Source organism: Macaca nemestrina, chromosome 7, assembly GCF_043159975.1.
Source record: "Macaca nemestrina isolate mMacNem1 chromosome 7, mMacNem.hap1, whole genome shotgun sequence".
In the NCBI taxonomy this organism is placed as follows: Eukaryota; Metazoa; Chordata; class Mammalia; order Primates; family Cercopithecidae; genus Macaca; species Macaca nemestrina.
In genome coordinates this window covers 63,842,289-63,866,485 of record NC_092131.1, presented here as the reverse complement: position 1 = coordinate 63,866,485, position 24,197 = coordinate 63,842,289, and the positions used below count along the sequence as shown (strand labels likewise).

Here is a 24,197-nt window from a genome sequence, read left to right as displayed (position 1 = left end):
TGTGGAAGGTCTAAAATGATCCTCCCACCTCAGCATCCAGAGTAGCTGGGACCACAGGCATGCCCCACCACACCCAACAAGTTCTACATGTTTTTAAACATTGTATTAGTTTTTGAAAAAGTGATATTCCTATTGTATTTAACATATGAATCTTGCCCTATATTTTATTGATAGTGTAATTTATTTTTATATTCACCTCTTAGGGGAAATTTAAATGGTTTCTTCTATTTTACCACTATATTGTTCAAAACATCATTAAATGGGCATCACTTTTAAACATTGGTTAGTTGATAAATGGTCATTAGATTTTTACAATTATTACAAAAGTGTACTAAAGGCGTGAACATCACCAAAATATATTGGGTTATCATCCGTCAGTAGTAAATGCTAGAGTGTGCTTCCTATATTCCTCACCCTGTTAGATAAGGCACTTATTCCCTGAGTTGCTGGGAGTACCACCTACTATCTGATGAAATCAAGACTGTCTTGTGGTTTTGTTTGTTCGTTTGCTTGTTTTATGAGACAGAGTCTTGGTTTGTCACTCATGCTGGAGTGCAGTGGCGCAACCTCAGCTCACTGTAACCTCCACCTCCCAGGTTCAAGCAATTCTCCCACCTCAGCCTCCCAAGTAGCTGGGACTACAGGTGCATGCCACCACACTGAGCTAAGTTTCGTACCTTTACTAGAGACAGGGTTTCGTCATGTTGCCCAGGCTGCTCTTAAACTCCTGAGCTCAAGTGATCCACCTGCCTTAGCCTCCCAAATTGCTGGGATTACAGGTGTGAGGTACCATGTCTGGCCTTTCCGGACATTTTAATTTAATTTGCAACTCTGAGGGACATTCTAGCAGTAGAACTTCCCATGGAATTGCAGTACAACCTCTGTTGTGCCTGTTCTTTCTTCCTTCCTTCATTCCCTCCATCACAGGTCTTGGTACTGAGAGCACCATCCAGTAAATTTCCTGCAAGTCCACCTTATTTCATAGACAATTTATTGCAATTTTTGCAAAACCCCAAAATCTGTGGGAAATAGTGTCTGTATTATTATTTAGTTGGAAATTGTAAGTTGTTTTGACTTTTATCTGTTACAGATTCTTTCTAATTTGATGGTGAGGTCTGTCTTTTGACAGTGGCCATTGCCAAGATAGTCACTTTCTAGGAGAGCCCTTACAGGAGAAAGTTAGGTTTTAGTGGGTCGACAAGGTAAGACACAATAAGGAAGTAAAAACCAAAATGCATGAAACTGAAGAAATTTATTACCCTAGGTTCTCTAGAGGTTAGGGGTGTGGACAACAAGTTTGGAGACAACAGGGAGCTCAAGCAGCAAGTTGGGAGTGAGGAGAGAATCTGTGGAACTATGCGTTTATTAAGGTCTATGGACATTATCTCTTAGGCTTTCCCATGGGAGTTGTAGATTGGCTAGCTTAAAGAAAACACACATAAAGGAGGGAACTTATTGACATGGCTGTAGTGTTGACCACTGGGTTTTATCCTGGTTAACACCTGTGGAGTCTGTTGTGTTTTGAGCCAGTGTGATTAGGATAATTCAGAACTATATCACAGAAAACACGCAAGAAAGGAAACATTTCACTAGGCCCAAAGCGACAGAGTACAACTGGGTTTCAAACAACTTAGGCTTAAAAATTAATGCCAAGGCAGCAACTATATTATATATATAATATAAATAATTTATTAATTTATGATCTGTGATTCAACTAGTGATTGTCTATTTCATATCCAAAATTCCTTGGAAAAACTATGAATTTCTTAGTTTGTGACATTGCAAATAAAGAAAATATACAGTTCCTTCATGACTTTGCATCATGTGAATTTTTGTGTTTACCTATTCAATATTCTTTTCCTTTTGACAATAATACAATCATTAGTGTTTCCTGTATGTGTTATATAGCTGATTCATAATCGCAGTAAAAAGCATCATACATTTCAGTTTTGTATGGCTGTATGTTCAGTTATGTTTAAAGTATTTAAAGGTGGAAAAAGACAAATCCTACTTTTAAAAAATGTTAAGAAAAAAATTTTTTATTCTTTAAAGATGTTGAGATGCAGATCTATTTTCCTGTATGAAGGAGTGTGTCTAAAGAAATTAGCAGAATAAGCAGGATGCATATAGCAATTTCAGTAACCTAATTACACAATAATCAAAACCTGATATGAGTCGAGGATGACAATGCAAATAAAGTATCATGTATCTTCTGAATAATTTTGACATGAGATGGAATGAAAGGATGAATTAAAAGAAACCCAGTTATCTAAGAAATGTCATTTTTGGTCCAAACATGAAAGAAATATAATCCACTCAGGAAATTTGTATTAAATTAACATAATTACTAAGTGAAATCTGACGCATTATCGCACTAGAACAAAAGTTTGGAAAATGTTCACTAGAAAATCTTTTCTTTTATTTATTTTTGTTTAAACAATAGAAAGGCATTTTCTCATCACTCAGGATGCTAGAAGATCCAGATCGAGGTCCTGCAGGATCAGGTTCTGAAGAAGGCTCTTTTCCTGGCTTCACACAGCCGCCGTCTCACTGTGTCCTCACATGCCAGAGATCTCTATCTCTCCTTTTCCCTTTTTTTTTCTTTTATAATTTCAACTTTTATTTTAGATTCGGGGGTGCATGTACAGGTTTGCTACATGGGAATACTGAGTGATGCTGAGGTTGGGCATATGAATCATTTCATCACCCAGTTAGTAAGCATAGCACCCAACAATGAGTTTTTTACCCCTTCCTCCCTGTCATCCCTCCCCCTCTAGTAGCCCACCGTTACAACTGCTATTTAAGACAGTACTGGCTGTCCTAGCCAGGGCATTTAGTCAAGATAAAGCAATAAAAGGTTTCCAAATAGGAAAAAAAGAAATCAAACTATTTCTCTTCACTGATGACATGATTCTACACCTAGAAAGCCCCAAAGATTCTGTCAAAGGCTCCTGGAACTGATAAGCAACTTCAGTAATACCAAAGTCAGTGTACAAAACCCAGTAGCATTTCTATTTACCAATAATGTTCAAGCTGAGAACCAAATCAAGAATGAAATCTCCATTGAAATAGCCACAAAAAAAATAAAATTCCTAGAAATACATCAATCCAAGGAGGTGAAAGATCTTCATAAGAAGAACTACAAAATACTGCTGAAAGAAATCAAAGATGACATAAGCAAACGGAAAAGCTCATTCTGTGCTCATGGATTGGAGTAACATATGCTGTTAAAATGACCACACTGCCCAAAGTTACCTATTAAACTACCAATGGCATTTTTTGTAAAATCAGAAAAAAAAATTATAAAAATCATACAGAACCAAAAAAGAACCCGAATAACCAAGGCAATCCTAAGCCAAAAGAACAAAGCCAGAGGCATCACATTACCTGACTTCACACTATACTATAAGGCTACAGAACCAAAACAGCTTGGTATTGGTACAGAAAGAGACACATAGATCAATGGAACAGAATAAAGAATCCATAAATAAAGCCACACACAAAGCCATCCAATCTATGACAAACTCAATACAAATAAGAAGTGGCAAAAGTACTCCCTATTAAATTGATTTTGCTAGCACAGCTGACTAACCATATGCGGAAGAATGAAACTAGACCCCTACATTTCACCTTAAACAAAAATTAACTCAAGATAGATTAAAGATTTAAATGTATTACCTCAAACTATGAAAATCCGGGAAGACCACCTAGGAAACACCATTCTGGACATTGACCTTGGAAAAGAATTTATGTCTAAGTCCTCAAAAGGAATTACAACAAAAAACAAAAATTGACAAGTCAGACCTAATAAAATGAAAGAATTTCTTCACAGCAAAATAAACTATCAATAGAGCAAACAGACAGCCCACAGAATGGGAAAAAAATATTCACAAACTATGCCTCCAAAAAACTAATTTTATTTTGTTTGGGTATATATCTAGTAGTGGGATTCCTGGATCATAGGATAGTTCTAGTTTTAAATTCTTGAGGAACTTTCAAACTATTTACCATTATGACTGTACTAATTTACATTCCCATTAACAGTGTGCAAGAATTCCTTTCCTCCTTATTCTCACCAACACCTGTTATCTATTTAATAATACTGACTCTAACAGGTGTGAGGTGATATATCACGGTGGTTTTAATTCCCATTATCTTGATGATTAATAATGTTGAGCACCTTTTCATATACCTGTTGGCCACTTGCCTGTCTTCTTTTGAGAAATGTCTATTCAGATGTGTTGCCTGTTTTTTGTTTTGTTTTGTTTTGTTTTTGAGATGGAGCTTCACTCTCGTTGCCCAAGCTGGAGTGCAATGGCGTGATCTTGGTTTAGCGCAACCACCACCTCTCGGGTTCAAGTGATTCTCCTGCCTCAGCCTCTCGAGTAGCTGGGATTACAGGCATGCGCCACCATGCCCAGCTAATTTTGTGTTTTTAGTAGAGACAAGGTTTCTCCATGCTGGTCAGGCTGGTCTCAAACTCCCAACTTCAGGTGATCTGCCCGCCTAGGCCACCCAAAGTGCTGGGATTACAGGTGTGAGCCACCATACCTGGCCCCATATTTATTTATTAAAAATTTCAACTTTTATTTTAGATTCAGTGGGTACATGTGCAGATCTGTTACATAGGTATATTTCGTGATGCTGTGGTTTGGGATATGGGTGATCCCGTCACCCAGGTAGTGGCAGCAGAATATCCCATAGATAGTTTTTCAGCCTACACCCTCCCTTCCCTCTCCCTTCTGCTAGTCCCAGTGTCTACTGTTGTCCTCTTTCTGTCCATGTGTACTTGGTGTTTAGCTCCCACTTATAAACAAGAGCACGTGGTATTTGGTTTTCTGTTCCTATGTTAATTTGCTTAGAATAATGACCTCTAAGGGCTGCATCCATGTTGCTGCAGGGGACATAATTTTGTTGATTTTGTGGCTGCATAATATTCCATGGTGGTGTATGCACCAAATTTTCTTTATTCAGTTCACTGTTGACAGTGAAATAAACCTAGATTTATTCCATGTCTTTGCTATTGTGTATAGTGCTGCAATGAACATACAAGTGTGTGTGTCCTTTTGGTAGAATGATTTGTTTTCCTTTGGGTATATATCCAGTAATAGGACTGCTAGGTCAAACAGTAGCTCTGCTTTAAGTTCTTTGAGAAATTTCCAAACTGCTTTCCACAATGGCTGAACTAATTTACATTCCCACCAACAGTATATAAGTGTTCCCTTTTCTCCACAGCCTTGACAGCATCTGTTGTTGTTTGACTTTTTAATAATCACCATTCTGAGTGGTGTGAGATATTATCTGATTGTAGTCTCGAAGTGCATTTCTCTGATCATTAGAAATGATGGGCTTTTTTTTATGTTTATTGGTTACTTTTATGTCTTCTTTTCAGCTGTGTGTCCTTGTCATTTACCCATTTTTAATGGGGTTGCTTTTTTTCTTGTTGATTTAAGTTTCTTATAGATTCTGGATATTAGACTTTGTCAGATGCATAGTTTGATAATGTTTTCTCACATTCTATAGGTTGTCTATTTATTTGCTGTGCAGAAGCTCTTAAGTTTAATTAGGTCTCACTTGTTTTTGTTACGATTCTCAGATGGACAGTTTGAAAATATTGTCTCCCATTCTGTAGGTTTTCTCTTCACTTTGTTGTTTTCTTTGCTGTGAAGAAGATTTTTAGTTTCTCGTAATCCCATTTGTCTAATTTTGCTCCTGTTGCCTGTGCTTTTGGGTTCATACTCAAAAAAAATCATTACCCAGATAAATATCATGGAGGTTTATTCCCATGTTTTCTAGTAAGTTTCACTGTTATGGGTCTTACATTTAAGACATCAAGCCATTTTGAATTTTTTTTGTAGATTCTGTAAGCTATGGGTATCATTTCATTATTGTACATGTGAATATCTAGTTTTCACAGCACCTTTTATTGAAGAAAATGTCATTTCCTTGTTGCATGTTATTGGCACCTTTGTCAAAAAAAAATCAGTTGGCTGTATTTATTTTTGAGGTCTCTACTCTGTACCATTGGTCTGTGTTCTGTTTTTGTACCAGTAACATGCTGTTTTGAGTACTGTAGTTTTGTAATATATTTTGAAGTCAGGTAATGTGATGTTTTGGTCTTTTGTTCAATATTACTTTGACTATTCAGGGTATTTTGTGGTTCTATACAAATTATAGTACTTTTTATTTCTGCGAAAAATATCAATGAAATTTTGATAGCAATTGCATTGAATCTGTATATCACTTTGGTTAGCATACACATTTTAACAATATCAATCCTTTCAATCCATGGATGTGCAATTTCTTAATTTTTGTGTGTTTCTTCTTTGATTTTTCATCAGTGTTCTATTTCAGTGTACATATCCTTTACCTCCTGATTTAATTTATTTCTAAGTATTTTATTCTTTCTGGTGCTATTGGAAATGAGGTTACCTTTATTTCTTTATTCTTTTGCAGGTAGTTCATTGTTAGTGTATAAAAATGTTACAAATTTCATATGTTGATTTTGTATCCTATAACTTCACTGATTGTTTATTGACTCTAATAGTTTTTGGTGGAGTCTTTAGAATTTCCCACATATAAGACTATGTCTGGTAACAGAGACAATTTAATTTATTTCTTATCAATTTGAATGCTTTTTATTTCTTGCCTCTCTGGCCAAGACTTCCAGTGCTATGTTTAATAAAACTGGTGAGAGTGGACATCTTTGCCTTATGCTTGCTTTCAGAGGAGAAGCTTTGAGTATAATGTTACCTGTGTAACAGGTACAATGTGGCCTTTATTGTGTTGAGGTATATTCTTTCTATACTTATATTGTTGCAAGTTTTTATCATTAAAGGATGTTAAATTTTGTCAGGTGATTTTTCTGCATCTATTGAGATGGTCTTTCATTTTTTGTCTTTCATTCTGCTCATTGGTATACCACATTTATTGATTTACATATGGTGAACTATCCTTGGATGCCAGGGATAAATCCTTCTTGATCATGGTGAATGATTCTCTTAATGTGCTATTAAATTCAGGTTTGCTAGTCTTTTGAGAATTTCTATAGCTATATTCATAAGGATATTGCCCCTAAATTTTCTTTTCTTCGAGGTTCCTTGTCTGGCTTTGGTATCGGGATAATGCTGGCCTCATAAGTTGAGTTTGGAATTATTGACTCCTTTTTAACTTTTTAAGAGAGTTTGAGAAAGACTGATATTAATTATTTAAATGTTTGGTAGAATTCAGCAATGAAGGCACCAGATCTTGGGCTTTTCATTGAAGGAAGACATTTTGTTATTCTGATAATTTAATAGATTATGCAAATTGGTTTTCTATCAGGTAAGAAAACAAAAAAAATGGTTTGCTTAATTTTTTTGTTTTTGGTTTGTTTCGTTTATATATTCAACATAATACATTATATCATTTAGGAAAACACTTCTTGCTTATTGAAAAGGAGGATAGCTTTAAATATTTGGATGTAAGACTGTCCTCCTTTCAATATTATTTTGACCTATTGCTGACCTTGAATAACCAGAAAAGCATTTACTCCTTACGGGGTAACTGTAAAATATTTTGAGTTTCACTAGAAATAATAATGGGAAATAAATACAGCAACATATGAAAAATAATGAAATATGTTTTTGTTTTTCAGGGAAAATAGTAGTTTTGTTCTCAGGAAAAAGTATCAGGTTGCTTGAGAATATGAAAGATCACTATGAAAATGAAACTTGAGTTCATATAGGTAGTTGTAGAATGTTTGAGGAAAGAGAGTTTTATATGCCAGTTTGGGCTGCTGTAACAGAATACTATAGGCTAGGGTGGGGGCTTAAGCAATAAACATTTATTTTCATAGTCTGGAGCCTGGTAAGTCCAAGATCAAGGTGCCTGAAGATTTGTTATCTGGTTGGGTCCCTCTTACTGGTTTTCATAAGGTTGCCTTCTTGCTACATCCTCACATAGAGAAGAAAGAGATCATCTTCCTTTTGCCGCTTCTTGTAAGCATTCATCCCACCATTTCCTCTGGTATTTGTCTGAAGGTGCTGTTCTAAACTTGAGGCCAGAAACTGAATTTTCAATAAAGGATATTCTCAGAGCCATGTAGAAAGTATACAACAAGAGAGCATTAACATTTTAAGGAATAGATTCATGAGTACATGTTTCAGAGCTTAAACCTATCATTGCTTAGAAAACTGTCAGACATTATCCCAGGATTTGGAAATTAAACTGCTATCAGAAGATCTAGAATAAGAAGAATTTTCTCAAGTTCTAGTTAATTATAAAAGACTGACTAGGTGGGTCAGGTGCTGTGGCTCCCACCTGTAATCCCAGCACTTTGGGAGGCCAAGGCAAGCATATCATTTGAGGCCAGGAGTTTGAGACCAACCTGGCTGACATGGCAAAACCCTGTCTCTATTGAAAACACAAAAATTAGCCAGTCATGTTGCTACGTGCCTATAACCTCAGCTACTTGTGGGGGTGGGAGGGCAGTGGGGGCTAAGGCATGAAAATCATTTGAACCCAGAAGGCTGAGGTTGCAATGAGCCAAGATTGTGCCTCTGCACTCCAGGCTAGGCAACAGAATGAGACTCTGTTTCAAATAAAATAAAAAATAAATAAATAAAGATTGACTATGTGGATGAAGGAAATTATTTGTAGTTATTTGTTTGTGAGAGTGTTGAGGTTGACCTAATATTCTACTGAAGGGGTGGCCTGCCCCTCCACACCTGTGGGTGTTTCTCGTAAGGTGGAACGAGAGACTTGAGAAAAGAAATAAGACACAGAGACAAAGTATAGAGAAAGAAAAGCGGGGGCCCAGGGGACCGGCGCTCAGCTTACAGAGGACCCAGGCCGGCCCCGGTCTCTGAGTTCCCTTAGTATTTATTGATAATTATCTTTACCATCTTAAAGACAGGGGAGTGGCAGGACAATAGGATCAAAGAAAAAAGAGGAAATCGGCAGTAAGACATATGAACAAAAACCTCTGTGACATGAATAAGTTCAAAGGACAATGCTGTGCCTTGAGATGCATATGCAAACATCTCCATAAACCTTTTGGCAGCATAGTTTCAGTCTATCACATGGGGAGAAACCTTAGACAATACCCTAGCTTTCCTAGGCAGAGGTCCCTGTGACCTTTGGCCGTGTACGTGTCTCTGGGTAGTTGAAATTAAGAGAATGGTGATAACTTTTAACCAGCAAGCTACCTTCAGGCATTTTGTTTAACAAAGACACATCCTGCATAGCCCAAAATCCATTAAACCTTGAGTCACCGCAACACATGTCTCTTGCAAAGGACAAGGTTGGGGGTAGGGTCACAGATTAACAGCATCACAAAGACAGAACAAAATGGAGTCTCTTATGTCTACTTCTTTCTATATAGACACAGTAACAGGCTGATCTCTTTCTTTTCCCCACATTCTACTTTTTATTAACATATGTGCAATCATTTTTAATCTGACTCTAATATTCAAGTTGGTAGAATACATTTTCATGAAGTAAATGGATCATTTTTAAAATTAGTATAACTTTCATCGACTCCATTAAACTTGGTAAGAATTACTTTATTAATTCTCCTTATTTTTCATATTATTATTCATATAAGTATAATAAAGATTGATCCTCCTCTGTAGTATGATATAATTAAACAAAGTGATTGTGCAATAATCAAGGCCAACCCTGGAGTGTCATATTTGGTAATACGTTGCTCTAATAACAATAAGCTCATCATTAATGACAAAGAATTGGGGCCGTGCGCGGTGGCTCAAGCCTGTAATCCCAGCACTTTGAGAGGCCGAGACGGGCGGATCACGAGGTCAGGACATCGAGACCATCCTGGCTAACATGGTGAAACCCCGTCTCTACTAAAAAAAATACAAAAACCTAGCCAGGCGAGGTGGCGGGCGCCTGTAGTCCCAGGTACTGGGGAGGCTGAGGCAGGAGAATGACGTAAACCTGGGAGGCGGAGCTTGCAGTGAGCTGAGATCCGGCCACTGCACTCCAGCCTGGGCGACAGAAAGAGACTCTGTCTCAAAAAAAAAAAAAAAAAGAATTGCACATTTTACTTGCAGACAATGCCCATAAATATTTTCAAGAAGATGTGGAACACAGTTTACAGGTTTCAGTCTCTCAGGTGGTGAGGAAGGTGACTTCCTGACAGGCCAGGAACTTTAGAAAATCTGGTGTAACCCGAGGAGAGAGGAAGCAGCTCAAATCTATAATATTGCTGGAAAATCTGGTGGAGAGAATTTCTTTCACTTGACTTTCCAGCCTTGGGGCAGAAAATATATTGTAGAACTTTTTAAAGGTTCATAATGTGATTTTTAAGTGAAATGTCTTGAAATAAGTTAATTACTCTAGCCTCAATAGCTGCTTGACACTTTGTGCTGAAGGAAACATATATAGTCAATTAACACCTCTTGCTACAGCTACGTTAATAAACAGATCTACACATGAAAAGAATGGCCTTTTTGGCATCACGAGTACTCTTTAGAAATTATGTATTATCAAAATGAATGTACTGTATAAAAAGTTATTTTAATATGATTTAATTATCGGGGAGATGCGAACTTTGGTAAACAATATAAATCAGGCTTTGTTAGCCATACAGTCTCTCTCATAACTACTCAGTTCTGCTATTGCGACTCTAGATCCACCATGGACAATGTTTAAACTAATGGGTATGGTTGTGTTTTAAAAAAATAATAATAACTTTATTTATGAAAGTAGGCAATTGGCCAGCAGGCATAGTTGGTTGCCCTCTGATATAGGAAAATATACTTATGTTTATTTCTGATGTTTCCTGTTAAGTAAGGCCATAAATTCTGTGAATTTACATTTTAACATACATTTTTGATCAGTATAAAAGTTATAGTTGCCCTGCCTGGTAAGACATTAACCAAATGTGTATCTGACCTAGCAATCTCATTTTATTGGTTTTTTAATGCATTTTTTGAAAGATGATATAATCTCTGTTCCTCTTATTCACATTGAGAGTGGATTTACTGTTTTTTTGATCCTTTCAATAATAAATTGAGTATTTTTGACACAAATTCATTCTAAATCTGTAAAAGAATAATGTTTTTACTTTTGAAAGTTATATCTGAATAATAAAAAAATGTGTGTATCTTTTGAATCCTAATTCTATTATCTTAGATATTTTAGATTCTAAAATATCAACTTTTCTGTTAGATTTTGGTCATCTTTAATGGCAGGATTTGAGGATTTCTAAACTAGGGCAGCCTCTCACATCTGAAGAAGACAAAAATTTGAATAATTAAATTATTGAGACCAAAATGTTTCAAAACATCAATAGTCAGAGAGCAGTTAAATTGTTTCACAATTCCTTTATCCCTGACAAAACATACTACTAAATATATATACTTCATCTGCATTTAAGCTTTTGACTTAAGATGTGATTTTTTTTTTTTCAACTATGAGTAATTTCAAGTCCTAAATTGCTGGGGGAGTTTTTTAGCACATCAAGTGTAGTAGACAAGAGTTTATGCTTAGCAAAGAATCTTTGCAGGCATGGAGGTCCACAATTACAAAGAGAGAGATGTTATAACTTCTTTAATGACTTTTTCTTGTGACAGAGAATTTGAGCCTTTGGCACATCCTATCAAAACTCTCGAGTCATTCACGACACTGAGAGGCAAAGTTCACTCAGAGTTAAACTTGCATTCAACTCTGCAGAGAATTTCTAAGTGACAAGCACGTCTCCGTCTTTGCCAGATGTGTGGTGGTGTTTATGGTCTAGAAACCTGTAGTTGGATGACAAATTTAACCACTCTAACACATGCAATATGTATTAGTGAACTAAAACTTTATGGACGAGTAAGAAAAATCAGAAATTTAGTGAAGTCAATATCCTGAATCTAATTCATCGATGGGGAATGTCTTCCTTTTTACAAGAGGTTTTTTGTTCTGCCATCTTCCCAGCACTCGGTATAATGGCTTCTTTCTTGGTAATTGTTCTGCAACAGTAGAAATTATAGAGACCTTGCTCTACAGTTGTATCTCAGTGGATTATACTTCACAGTCAAACAATTTTTACATTTGTCAGTCAAAAATTTTAAAAATTAGGTTCATGGGGAGGAAAGTGGTTTTTCTCAGGTTTTATAGTATCATTTCTATTTTCATTCTTACCTCCTTCACTGCTTTTTCTACTACAAACCCTACCTAGGGCAGTATATGAAGATTTATGTGCTGTCGAACTGAGGATTTTTAAATTCTCAGCCACATTGTGGCACTAGCTGAAGGCACAAAGAGTTTCTCTTCATTAGGTCGTATTTATTCCTTCTCTGCTTGCAGACAGGCTACTTAGAAGAAGCTGGTCTCTTTCTTAGAAGAAATTTTTAAAAGCCACACAAAAATATAGTCAACACATTTCAAAATACTGAAATTTCTCTACAGAATTTTCTAAAGTTCTAGCCACAGAGAACTAAAACTCTGAATACCAAGTGAATTTGCATGAATATGGCAGTATAAATATTTTTTTCTACTATATAATACCTATCAGCATCTTCTCAACCAAGGTAATGGAGAATCTTCATACTGTATTTTTTGGCAAATCAACTTAATCCCCAGTTTAAGTGTTGCAATTATAATACTTCACACTTCCAGAAACCGGTTTCAGAATTAGAACTCTTTTTGGCTTCCAAGTAACAGAGTGACATTAGCAAAATGATATATGGTAGCTTATTTATCTGAAAATTCCAAATAAATCAAATCATTTTGTTTTATTTCCCTGTCTTCATTTCTCAGCTTAGAAGTTCTGTTTAGTTGGCTGTACTCTCAGTTAATTTCCCCACTCAACAGAAAATGGCCACTGAAAATCACAAACTCACATCCCTCTAACAGTGCCAGAGGACAGAGCTCTCTTCTTTCCAAATGTTTCCTGGAAGTCCCAGATTTCTGCTTATGATCTGATCCAATCAGCTAGATTTGAGATTAAATTCTCTGATTGGCAAAGCTTGTACCATGCTCTATCAAAGTAAAAAACCAAGAGTGGAGTAGGGATGATTCTACCAAAGAAAAATCAGGGTTCTTTTACAAGGTGCAAAGAATAAAAAAGAGAAAAGTGAAAGGGGAGGGGAGAGAGAGAAAGAGACAGAAAGAGAGAGAGAGGGAAGGAAGGAAGGAAGGAAGGACGGAAGGAAGGAAGGAAGGAAGGAAGGAAGGAAGGAAGGAAGGAAGGAAGGAAGGAAGGAAGGAAATGTAGTACAAAGAAAAGATGTCAAAGATGTCTATAACTTGTTAAAGCATGTTGAAAAATAGAATAAATTTGACTTGTAGGGAACTTTTGTTGGCAGGCCATGGTGATTTAAGTATGCATAATTTCATTTTTAATATTTGTAACTCATCCATTTAAGAAACCAGTCAAAGTACTATTAGGTTTATTATTTATACCTGATAGAATATTATTTTTTGTTTCTGAAATAAAGTAAAATTATTTTTGTAATTGTCTTCCTTCATAGATTTTGATAATGAAAGCTGTTGTACAAATACCTCTTGAAGTTATTTTAATAATTGAATAAATGACTGAATTCAATTCAAACAGCTGTGTGGTCTCTTCCTATACCCTAAATGACATTCCTTCTTAAACTTATTTTTCTTAACCACTCTGAGATTGGAGATTAAGCTTCTGTTTAATGTTATTTTATTTATTGTTTTGTTAATATTAGATCTTCAAGAGATAAGAGTCCCCTTTGTCTTTGTCTTATTGCTTATAATATGTTCAAACACACACATCATTCTTTTAAAAAATTATCTTAACAAGCTTTTAACATAATTTGTTATTTAGTATTCCTGACACTATAAATGTAACTTTTACATGTATATTCTACCTAAGCCATTTTTTCCAGTGTTCATGAAAAATCTTTTCAAACCTGTGCTCATTTAATATCCCCACATACTTGATTTCTTGTTGATCATCCATATTTTCCTGTTCTTAATTTATCATAAAAATTTTATTTAAATATTTTCAAATTCTTGTTCTCAAAAAATTGTTTTCAGCTATCTAAAACCATGCTATATTAAAGATTTTTCCTTTATACTAAATTGTGGCACTTATGTCTACCTATGCCTAACAGTCCTTCTTCCAGCTATTGCAAACTTAAGGATTCCACACTCACATTCTTTCACGGTGTTTGTTGGCTCTTAGCAGTAGTACTCTAGGGAGGCATCATAATGCAATATAAAGTGTACTAACTTAAGACCTTTCTGTCCTTCTTACAGGAATTGTTAATAACTTGCATGTTAACTTATTTGAGCCTTAATGTTTTTATCTATAAAATAGTTATATTGTATCCCCAATAGGGATGTCATGAAGATTAAATATAATAACCTTCATAGTACTTATTACAGTACCTGACATTTGGTGGTGCTTAATAGGTGATTGTCTTTTATTATTATTGTTATAATTTATTAAATTTACTCTTTAATGCTTCCATAAGGGATGGTTTTGACCATTCAGCACCATTTTTCTGATACTAGGCCATTCCTGAGTTCATAAACCACAGATACCATCTAATTCACAGAGAAATAATACAGTCAGAATTTTTAAAAATTAGGTCTATAGGGGAAAAAGTGTTTTTTCCATAGATACCATCTCATGCAGAGAAATACTTATTATGTCTTCTTTCTAGGTTCCTTGAATCTATTCATGCCTGTAAGTGCTTTCCTTGTTCTATATGACAAAATGTGCCATTTTAAAAAATAAATAAAATTTTCTTCTATCTCTTCCTTATTTTAAAGATACAGCTGATATAAAATTGTATAATTACACTTTTATTCTTTTTTCTTATTTTTCTACTCACCAATTTCTGGATTCTAGCTTACATCTTTCTCTGTTTCCTCATTTTTGTTCTTGTTTTCATTCCTTTTGGATCATTTCTCCCTACAGTAAGAAAATATCCCATTCTTGACAAAATTTTAAAAATGGAAAGACATTCTGTGAACATTTTGATTTTGTCATCAATGTCAGGGATTGGCACCTCCCATTTTGAGTTTAGTTACTCCTCATTTCTTACTTGGATTACCATAAATGTTCCCTTTTCTTCTCCCTGTGTCTTGACCTTTTTCCCTTCTGATTTATTCATCACATGTTCGAGTGTTACTTCTAAAGAACTGGCATGATTATGATACTCTGAAGCTTTAAAATACAACAGCCTCCCAATTGCTGTAGATCAAAAATCTATGTCAGTTCATTACACTGAAGGCCCTCTATCATCCTGCTTTATCAACTGCCAAGTAGGAAATATATGCCTGCCACACTGAGTCATTAACTATCTCATATGGTCCAGTAGACATTAGTTCATGAATGTTCGTTTACAGATCTCAAGAATAGAATGACAATGCCTAATTCTCCTGATTGTAGCTGAATGGACCATTGATAACTTGTGATCTCTGGCATACAAAAGATGAATGAGGCCAGCGAGATTTCTCCACAAAGAACTTAAAATTTGTACATTGAGGAATACATACAGTATATACAAATATAGTAACCCATGGAGAATTCAGCCAGGAAGTCAGGTAGGTTCTGGGACTAGAAAGCCGTCAGCTCTGTGTCTAGAGATAAAATAAGAGAGGAGTAAGTTAGATAAAAGACAGAAACAGAAAGATACACAGGGTTGGAAGAAGAGATTTAGCCATCCTCGAGGACACTGAGAAAGAGAGACAGAAACAGAAACAGACAGAGACCGAGAGAGACAGAGATGAACTGCCTTGATTCCTGACAACTTCTGGATTCCATCTTCATTGAGATTTTTGTGCATTTTAAAAATAAGCCTGTGCTATTTTTTTTTTAAGTTAGCTTTAGTTAGTTTTTGCTCTTTTCCATGGTGAAAGCCTTGACATGAACGGATGAGCTATTTTTGGTCATTTTGTACTTCTTACCCTCTGGCAACCTTTTCTCCCCTTATAAAATTCCTGCTTTCACATAAAAGCCTAACTCAACATTGCCAACTCTATGAATTCATTTTCTACCTTCTTAGGTCAAATTGATTTCTATCCCCAGTATTATCAAAAAGTAATATTTATTTACCTATCCTATAGGTAATACACAATATCACACTTTACTTATTTATCTTTCAACTCTCCTGGCTGAGGCTTCAACTTCTGCATTTGTAAAAAGTGAATACTAATGGCATTTCCTCATAGAACTGTGGCTAGGATTAAATGATTTGACATGTCAACCATGATTTAAATAACAAGCACTATAAACTTAGAGAAATTCAAAGTTGATTTTACTCTGAGCCACGTTTGTAGACAATAGCCCAGGCACGCAAGTTCAGAGCAAACGAAGAATGTGCCGCAGATTACATGCAGTATAGTACTTACAGATTTCCACAAAGAAAATTGGGGAAGGAGACAATGAAGCAAAGGTGACATTCTTACAATTCTGACTGGAGCTTAGTGACATCACACATAAGATAAAGCAAATAGAGTAAAATCTTAGCAAGTGTATAGACATCTTAGTGTATGGAGAGGGATGATTAATTCTATCCTGCTTTTGTGTTTCATCTGATATGCAAGGTTACAATTGTTGTGTGTCAGTCAAATATTTAACAGAACGTAGCCTTCCACACAGGAGTTCAGATTAGTTCATAGGCCTAGTTTCTATTATCTTTGTGTTCAACCCGCAGTCATCTTGGGCCACTTTTAAAAATGTTTCTTTCAGATTTTCCTTTTCTGATAGACTTATGTAAAACACTTAGAGAGTAGCTTTTATAATGATTGTGACTTTCCCATCTAGACAACATTAATTCTGGTAGAATCCAGTCACCAGTATACATTTTCTTGATAAGTAAATGACAATAAATAAATAATAAATTAGCTTTCTGAAACAAGAGTAATTTAAATAGTTCAAAATTAAGAAATCCATTTCTATACTAATGGGCTGGTAAACAGATATGTAGAAAATAAGCATATGTGTGGTAAAATAAAAAGTTGTAACTAAAATTGATTTGGTTGGAAAAGAATGGCTTCTGTAAGTTTTGCCATCAGTAAATTTTTGTCCTAAAATGACTAGAAAGAACTCCCTGGTTAAAGCCTTGTTTTTCAAATCACATAGCTTATTTTTTGTACAGCAAACCCAAGGACAAAATGGGATAGGAAATCTATTTTGAGATGTAAATGTAGAAGCACTTTGAGATATTTAACATGGAATAGTGCTTCAGACATTTATTAAAAACTTCAGCTGTTATAAAATGCCAAGCCAGTTTTTCATAAACCTAAGTGTGACAACTCAAGTATATGATAAATAAGAAAAAAACAAAGAATGCTATTAGTTGACAAGTGAGTGTATTCTTATTGTGCCTTAAACTTTTGTTTGTATTATTAGTGAATTCTGCTATTTCTTCTGTTGCAAATTTGAAAATAAATATGTTGCATTTCAATAGAAAGGAAGTTTAAAGGAAATAAAGGAAACTGATTAACCTGCTCTTTTGACTTTAATCAGTTGGGCTAGTTGCATTCAAATCAGAAATTTCCTGGAATAGCAAAATAAACTGAGCTCCTCAAATGTTCTGTAGCTTGCAGAAACTGGATAGAAATTATTTTATTTAAAGTTTAAACTGCAATAATGTCAAAGAATCATAGATATCAAAGTCAGAGAAATTCTTTTCCACATCTTTTATGCCACAAGCTAGTAGCTATGCTACGTGTTAATTGCCATGTTCCTTAGGAATACTTTGACTCTTGAGTAGATAAGGCTACAATCTAATTAAAAGAAATACATCTCATTGCAAGTGACTTTCTAAAGGACTTTTATGTAAACATACCTCAGAAAATAAACCGAAATCAGCCAGTATGCATCACGAGGTTAAGAAAACGGCCCAGAAAAAAAAAAAAAAAAAAAAAATATATATATATATATATATATAGTGCTGTTAAGAATGAGAATAAGAGAATGTTAGATAAAATATTTATCCTTCAGTGAAAATTTGTATTTATTTATAACTTAAATTCCAATTTTGTTGTTTAAATTAAAAGGATGTAATAAAATATTACAGAGTGGCTTAAACACCAAAATTATATTTATTGTCTTATGGTTTGGGAGTTTAGAAGACCAAAATCAAATGTCTGCCAAGTTTGCTTCCTCTGAAGACTGTGAGAGAAAAATAGGCCTCTCTCCTTGGCTCGTAGTTAGTTGACCATCTTTTCTCTGTGTCTCTTTACATCATCTTTCTTCCTTGCGTGTCTATCTCTGGCTCCAACTCTCCCCTTTTTAGAGAGAACAGTCGTATTAGACGAAGGGCTGAATCTACTCCATTATATTCTTATCTTAACTAATTACATCTGCTAATGACCCCAATTTCCAAATAAGGTTATGTTCTGAGGTGTTGAGTGTTAAGACTTCCAACACAGGAATTCTGGGGGAGACACATTTTTGAAAATGGAAACCTAAAAAATATATTTGAATCTCTTATATGTGAAGAGCACACGTAACAAAATAAAGGCAGTTGCCAAAGAGACGACAGTTAGAGGCAAAATGAAGAATTCGATTTTGCAATTGCTTAAAGTAAAGGTGAAGAAACTTGACACATAGTTGGCTACCCCCCAGTGACATTTCAAAAATGGAAAAAAGTGTGCTTTTACTTTTTTGGCACCATATTACTTCAGTGCTTTTCTATTGTGGATTGCAAAAAGAAACCCCATTAACTGGCATTAACCCTGTAACATTAACTGGCACCCTAACAAATCTTTTCTTTGGTTCTGATCTTACCAATAAACATCATGTAAATCCAGATTTTACTTCCTACCCATACCAAACACAACCGTTAGATCTTTTTAGCTTTATTTTCAATCCCTTATCCATACTTTTTTCTAGCTTGCTTTTTTCCAAATTCTTTAAAATACTTTCTTCCTTTTTTTTTTTTTTTTTTTTTTTTTTTTAAGGAACACAAATTGCTAACTTCTAACTTATACTTTTAAGGCTTATGATTATACTTCTATTCCCTTTTAAAACTTTTTAAGAAGTAAGATTTTTTTCTAATTTATTAGGCCCTAAAGTACCCTAACAATGTCAGGTTTTACAACCAAAATAAGGTTGTATTGCAAAGGCAGAGCCACTGAAGAGAAATTAATACCTTTAAATGGCTGCCATCAGTAATTCAAGTAGCTACTCTCTAAACAGCACAGAAAAATATGTTGCAAATATAAGTTTCAGAAATCAGCCCTTGATTATCTTTCAAAGAAAGAAAAATAAATCTTCTTTTTTTCTTTCTGCGACACATGTGGTTCATGGTATGACACACTCTCATGGGTATATACAGAATATACGTGTACACATACACATACACATTTCCATTCTAACTACTTAGCTCCTAATCACTGCTCTTTAATAAGAAATCTTTCCTAGTTATGTTTTATCTGGAAGACCCCAAAATAAAAGACTATTACAAAAGAACTTCACTGACCTTCCAACTTAATCCAATCTCTATGCCATTAATTGTGTTACTCTTTTAACGTTCTGATCTAGAAAACATATATTCATTCATTCATGTATTCATTCAACAAATAATCTTAGAAATTTATGCCAAGTACTATTCTAGATACAGAAGACAAAACAGTGGGGGAAAAAATCTGTGCTCATGACATTTAGATCTAATGAGGGAAAATGGAATAAATGTAATAATAAATTAACTGTATATTAGAACATAATATCCTCTCTGAAGATAAATCAGAAATGAATCCTTTATAACTCTCAAGTAGTGGGAGATATTTTAAATGATGATTCAATTATCAAAAGCCATTCAAAATTTGAGAAATTCAAGTTAAAAAAAAAGGAAAACTTCCAAATAAGGAAAAAACATTATAAACAAGATCAAAATACAAATAACTGTGGGTAAAATGTTTACAGCATATATGAATATATGACCTCCCTATACAAAGTGAAATTCGAACAAAAGCTACAAAACAGAGTGTATTAGTCTGTTTTAATGCTGCTATTAAAGACATACCTGAGACTGGGCAATTTACAAAAGAAAGGTTTATTGGACTTACAGTTACACATGGCTGTGGAGACCTCACAATCATGGCAGAAGGCAAGGGGGAGCACGTCACATCTTACAACGTAGATAATAGCAGGTAAAAGGACAGCTTGTGCAGGGGAACTCTCATTTTTAAAGCCATCAGATCTCGTAAGACCCATTCACTCTCAGGAGGACATGAGAAAGACCTGCCCCACGATTCAATCATCTTCCACCTGCTCCCTCCCACAACATGTGGGAATTATGGGAGCTACAAGATGAGATTTGGATGGGGACACAGAGCTAAATGATATCATTCTGCCCCTGGCCACTCCCAAATCTCATATCTTCACATTTCAAAACCAATCATGCCTTCCAACAGTCCCCCAAAGACTCAATTCATTTCAGCATTAACTCAAAAGTCCACAGTCCAACGGCTCACCTGAGACAAGTCAAGTCCCTTGCATCTGTGAGCCTGTAAAATCAAAAGCAAGTTAGTAACTTCCTAGTTACAATGGGGGTACAGGCATTGGGTAAATATAACCATTGAAAATGGGAGAAATTGGCCAAAGCAAAGGGGCTATGGGCTCCATGAAAGTCCAAAATCCAGCAGGGCAGTCAAATCTTAAAACTCCAGAATGATCTCCTTTGACTCCATGTTTCGCATCCAGGTCATGCTGATGTAAGAGGTGGGTTCCCATGGTCTTGGGTAGCTATGCCCCTGCGGCTTTGCAGGGTACAGCCTCCCTCCTGGCTGTTTTCACAGGCTGGCGATGAGTGTCTGCAGCTTTTCCAGGCACATGGTGGAAGCTGTCAGTGGATCTGCCATTCTGGGGTCTGGAGTACGGTGGCCCTCTTCTCACAGCTCCACTAGATGATGCCCTAGTAGAGACTTTGTGTGGGGGCTCCAATACCACACTTCCCTTCTGCGTTGCCCTAGCAGAGGTTCTCCATGAGCGCCCCACCCCTGGAGCAAGCTTCTGCCTGGATATCCAGGTGTTTGCATACAGCTTCTGTTTCTAAAAGTGTTAGAAAAACTTCATAGTATTCTAAGATGTTCTAAGGATGAAAATTTGAAAAGAATAAAAGCAAATATATGGGCAATAATATAATGTTTTCTTCTCCTTTTAAGTTTGTAATACTTCAGGCAAAGAGTCTAACATTGATGTGGAGTTCAATATAAATATCTACATAAAGAAAATGTATGCATGTATATAGAGAAAATGTTTAAGACAACTATGTTACACACAAGAGAGGATAAGGAAACTTAAAGGATGTGAGGTTTCTTGGACTATAAAAAGTTGACACTAGTTGATTTTTCTGTTGATGGAACAGTTTTTTATCTTGATGTTGGCGATGGTTACAGAAATTTATATATATGATTAAATGCATAGAATTATACACACACAGTACCAATGCCTATTTCCTGCTTTTGATATTGTACTTTTTATACAAGATAAAACCACTGGGGAAAACTAGGTGAAGAATACCTGTCATGTTCCAACAGGGCAATATCCTGTAAATCAATAATATTTGAAAATTATTTTTTAAACTAATTAAAATACAAATGTAAAAATTTGCTTATGAAGATGATTATGTTTTCACTATACTAATGCACATAAAAACTTGGCTGTGTTTGAGATAACAGTGCCATTTAGATTTTATGTTTTGAGGTATTATGCATGAATGGATATCTACCTCCTATAAATCATATTACACAGTATTTAAGTATGTGGTTTCAGACTACCATAAGTAATCAATGGAGGAAACTGGGCAAAAGGTAGATGAGGCTTCTCTGTACTATATTTACAACTTTCTATAAGCCAAAATTATATCCAAATCAATTTTATAAATTATGATGCAAGTGTAAAAATTTGTTTAAAAAGGTGACAGGGTTTTCATTCCCCAAGGCATACATAATTTGTTCCATATTGGAGATAATGTTCTTCAGGTTGTGTCATTTTTTTTAAATACCATAAACAAATGAAAAACTGCTCCCTGTTTTTTACATTATGCAGAATTGAAGTAGGTGTTTTTAGATTGCAATGGGCAATTCAATGTGATTAGTGTTAAAAATTCTGCTTTTGATCCTTATCAATATTGAGTCATTTTTTAAATTTAAAACATTAACAGAGTATATTATTCTCATTAACATTATTCAAAAGAATATGATAGTATACCTGATCTACTCTTAACTATTTTCAAAGAAATTATGGAATAGTGACATCAACCAGATAGCAAATATAGAGCCCCTGGCACTTGTCCCGCTGATGAAAACAAAGCAGCAAAATATGTAGCTACATTTTGATGAAAATAACTAAAAGTAAGTGCTGGAATACATCAAGAGAGTGCAGAAACTGCAAAGAACACAGAAACTTAGAATGACCACATAGAGAATAAGAGGAAACACCTTGCCTTTGCCACCTCATCTCCCAGCTGGGATCAGCTTAGAACCAGGAGAGACTTCTCCCTGCAGCAATAAAGTAACAAGGGGACCTCGGCAGCCCCCATCTCCACCTTGAACACCTACAGTCCTCCTCACCACTGAAAGTAAACCCTATAGTACTCAGTTACTAGGCTCAGATGAGGTAGCTACTTGGAGTCCACACAGCTATGATCGCCACAGAGAAGGAGCCAATGCTGCTCGGCCTCCTATGGCCAACACTGCTACTGCACAGTGCCATCTTGGAATCAGGATGACTGTTGTACTGTGCCCTGTGCTGGAGGCATGTAGCCAGAATACCCTTCCATTGGTGAGGCTTCATTACTGTGGCTCTACCCACTTTTGGTGGACCGCCCTCCTCTACCCAAGCTACTGGACATCCTATCCGGAGGGACCCAGTTGCTGGGTAGCTGCTTCATTTGCTCCTCCCAATTGCTGCTGCACCCAGCACTTTGAGGTCTGAGCTGACTCAGCACCCTGCCTTCTGAGGAAATGTTTTCTTGTCCACTCAAGGCAATCATACACTCACCCACAGTGCTTAAGCTGAAGTGGCGTTCTATCTCTCAGGGAATCAATGTTTTGGCCTAGCCAAGCAGGAGCACCTCCAAAGGCTGAGCTAACAGAGCATTCCACATAGCAAGGAAACAGAGAATTGGCTAAGCTTGGATACCTGACCCTCCAGACCAAACAACTATAGCATCCTGCTTCCCTATAACTGAACTAATTTTCCAGAGTCTGAACTGCTGAAGTGTACTGTCTTCGCAGGTAGTGAAATCATCCCATCACTGCCGCTGTCCCACAGGTCCATTCTGCCACTCCTGGGTCGTCCATGAATGCATTCTGCTGTTCCTAGGTCCATGCCACCATGTACCCATCTCAGAGAGCTTGGGATGCTGCCATGTCATACTATCCTAGGGTCCTGAATCACCACTATGTAGTGTCTTACTCTTTGAAACATAAGGTGACATTATGCCCTATTGGCTGTGGTACAAGGCGAGGGTGCCCACTAACACCACTTCTATTCAACATAGTACTAGAAGTACTAGCAAAGTAATCGGACAAGAAAAAGAAAGAAAAGATATCCAAATTGTAAAGGAAGAAGCAAAATTATCTTTATTTGCAAATGATATGATCTTATATGTAGAAAATCCCCAAACACCTCACTGAAAACTATTAAAATCAATGAATTCAGTAATGTTGCAGAATACAAAATTAACATGCCATAATATGTGCCATTTCTGCACAAAATAATGACCTAGCAAAAAAAAAAAAATCAGTAAAACAATCCCATTTATGATAGCATCACAAAATAAAATAAAATATTTGAAAATAAATGTAACCAAGGACTTGAAAGACCTGTACACCAAAAACTATTAAATATTGATGAAAGAAACTGAAGAAGACACAAATAAATGAAAAGATATTCCATGCTCATAGGTTTGAAGAATTAATATTGTTTAAATGTCTATGCCACTCCAAGCAATACTCAGATTCAGTGCAATCCCTAAAAAATCCCAATGACATAACTCGCAGAAATAAAAAAGTTTTTGTGTATAAAACCACAAAGAATTTTAAATAGCCAAAGAAATTCTGAGAATTAAAAAAAATTGTTGGAGGTATCACACTTCCTGATTTAAACTTAAATATTACAAAACTATAGTAATCAAAACAGTATAGGATTGGCATAAAAGCAAACACATAGACAAATATAACACAATAGAGGTCCCAGAAAGAAATCTAAACATACATGGTCAACTAGTTTTCAACAAGGGTCCAGAGGGCTTTCAACCAATAAGACT

At 35.6% G+C, this 24,197-nt stretch overlaps 1 long non-coding RNA gene across 1 annotated transcript in view; it reads right to left on the bottom strand.

The window, feature by feature from the left end:
* Positions 1-24,197, bottom strand: part of LOC105481915 (uncharacterized) — a 428,534-nt gene that overhangs the window by 124,024 nt on the left and 280,313 nt on the right. The gene's annotated exons all lie outside the window — the stretch shown is intronic.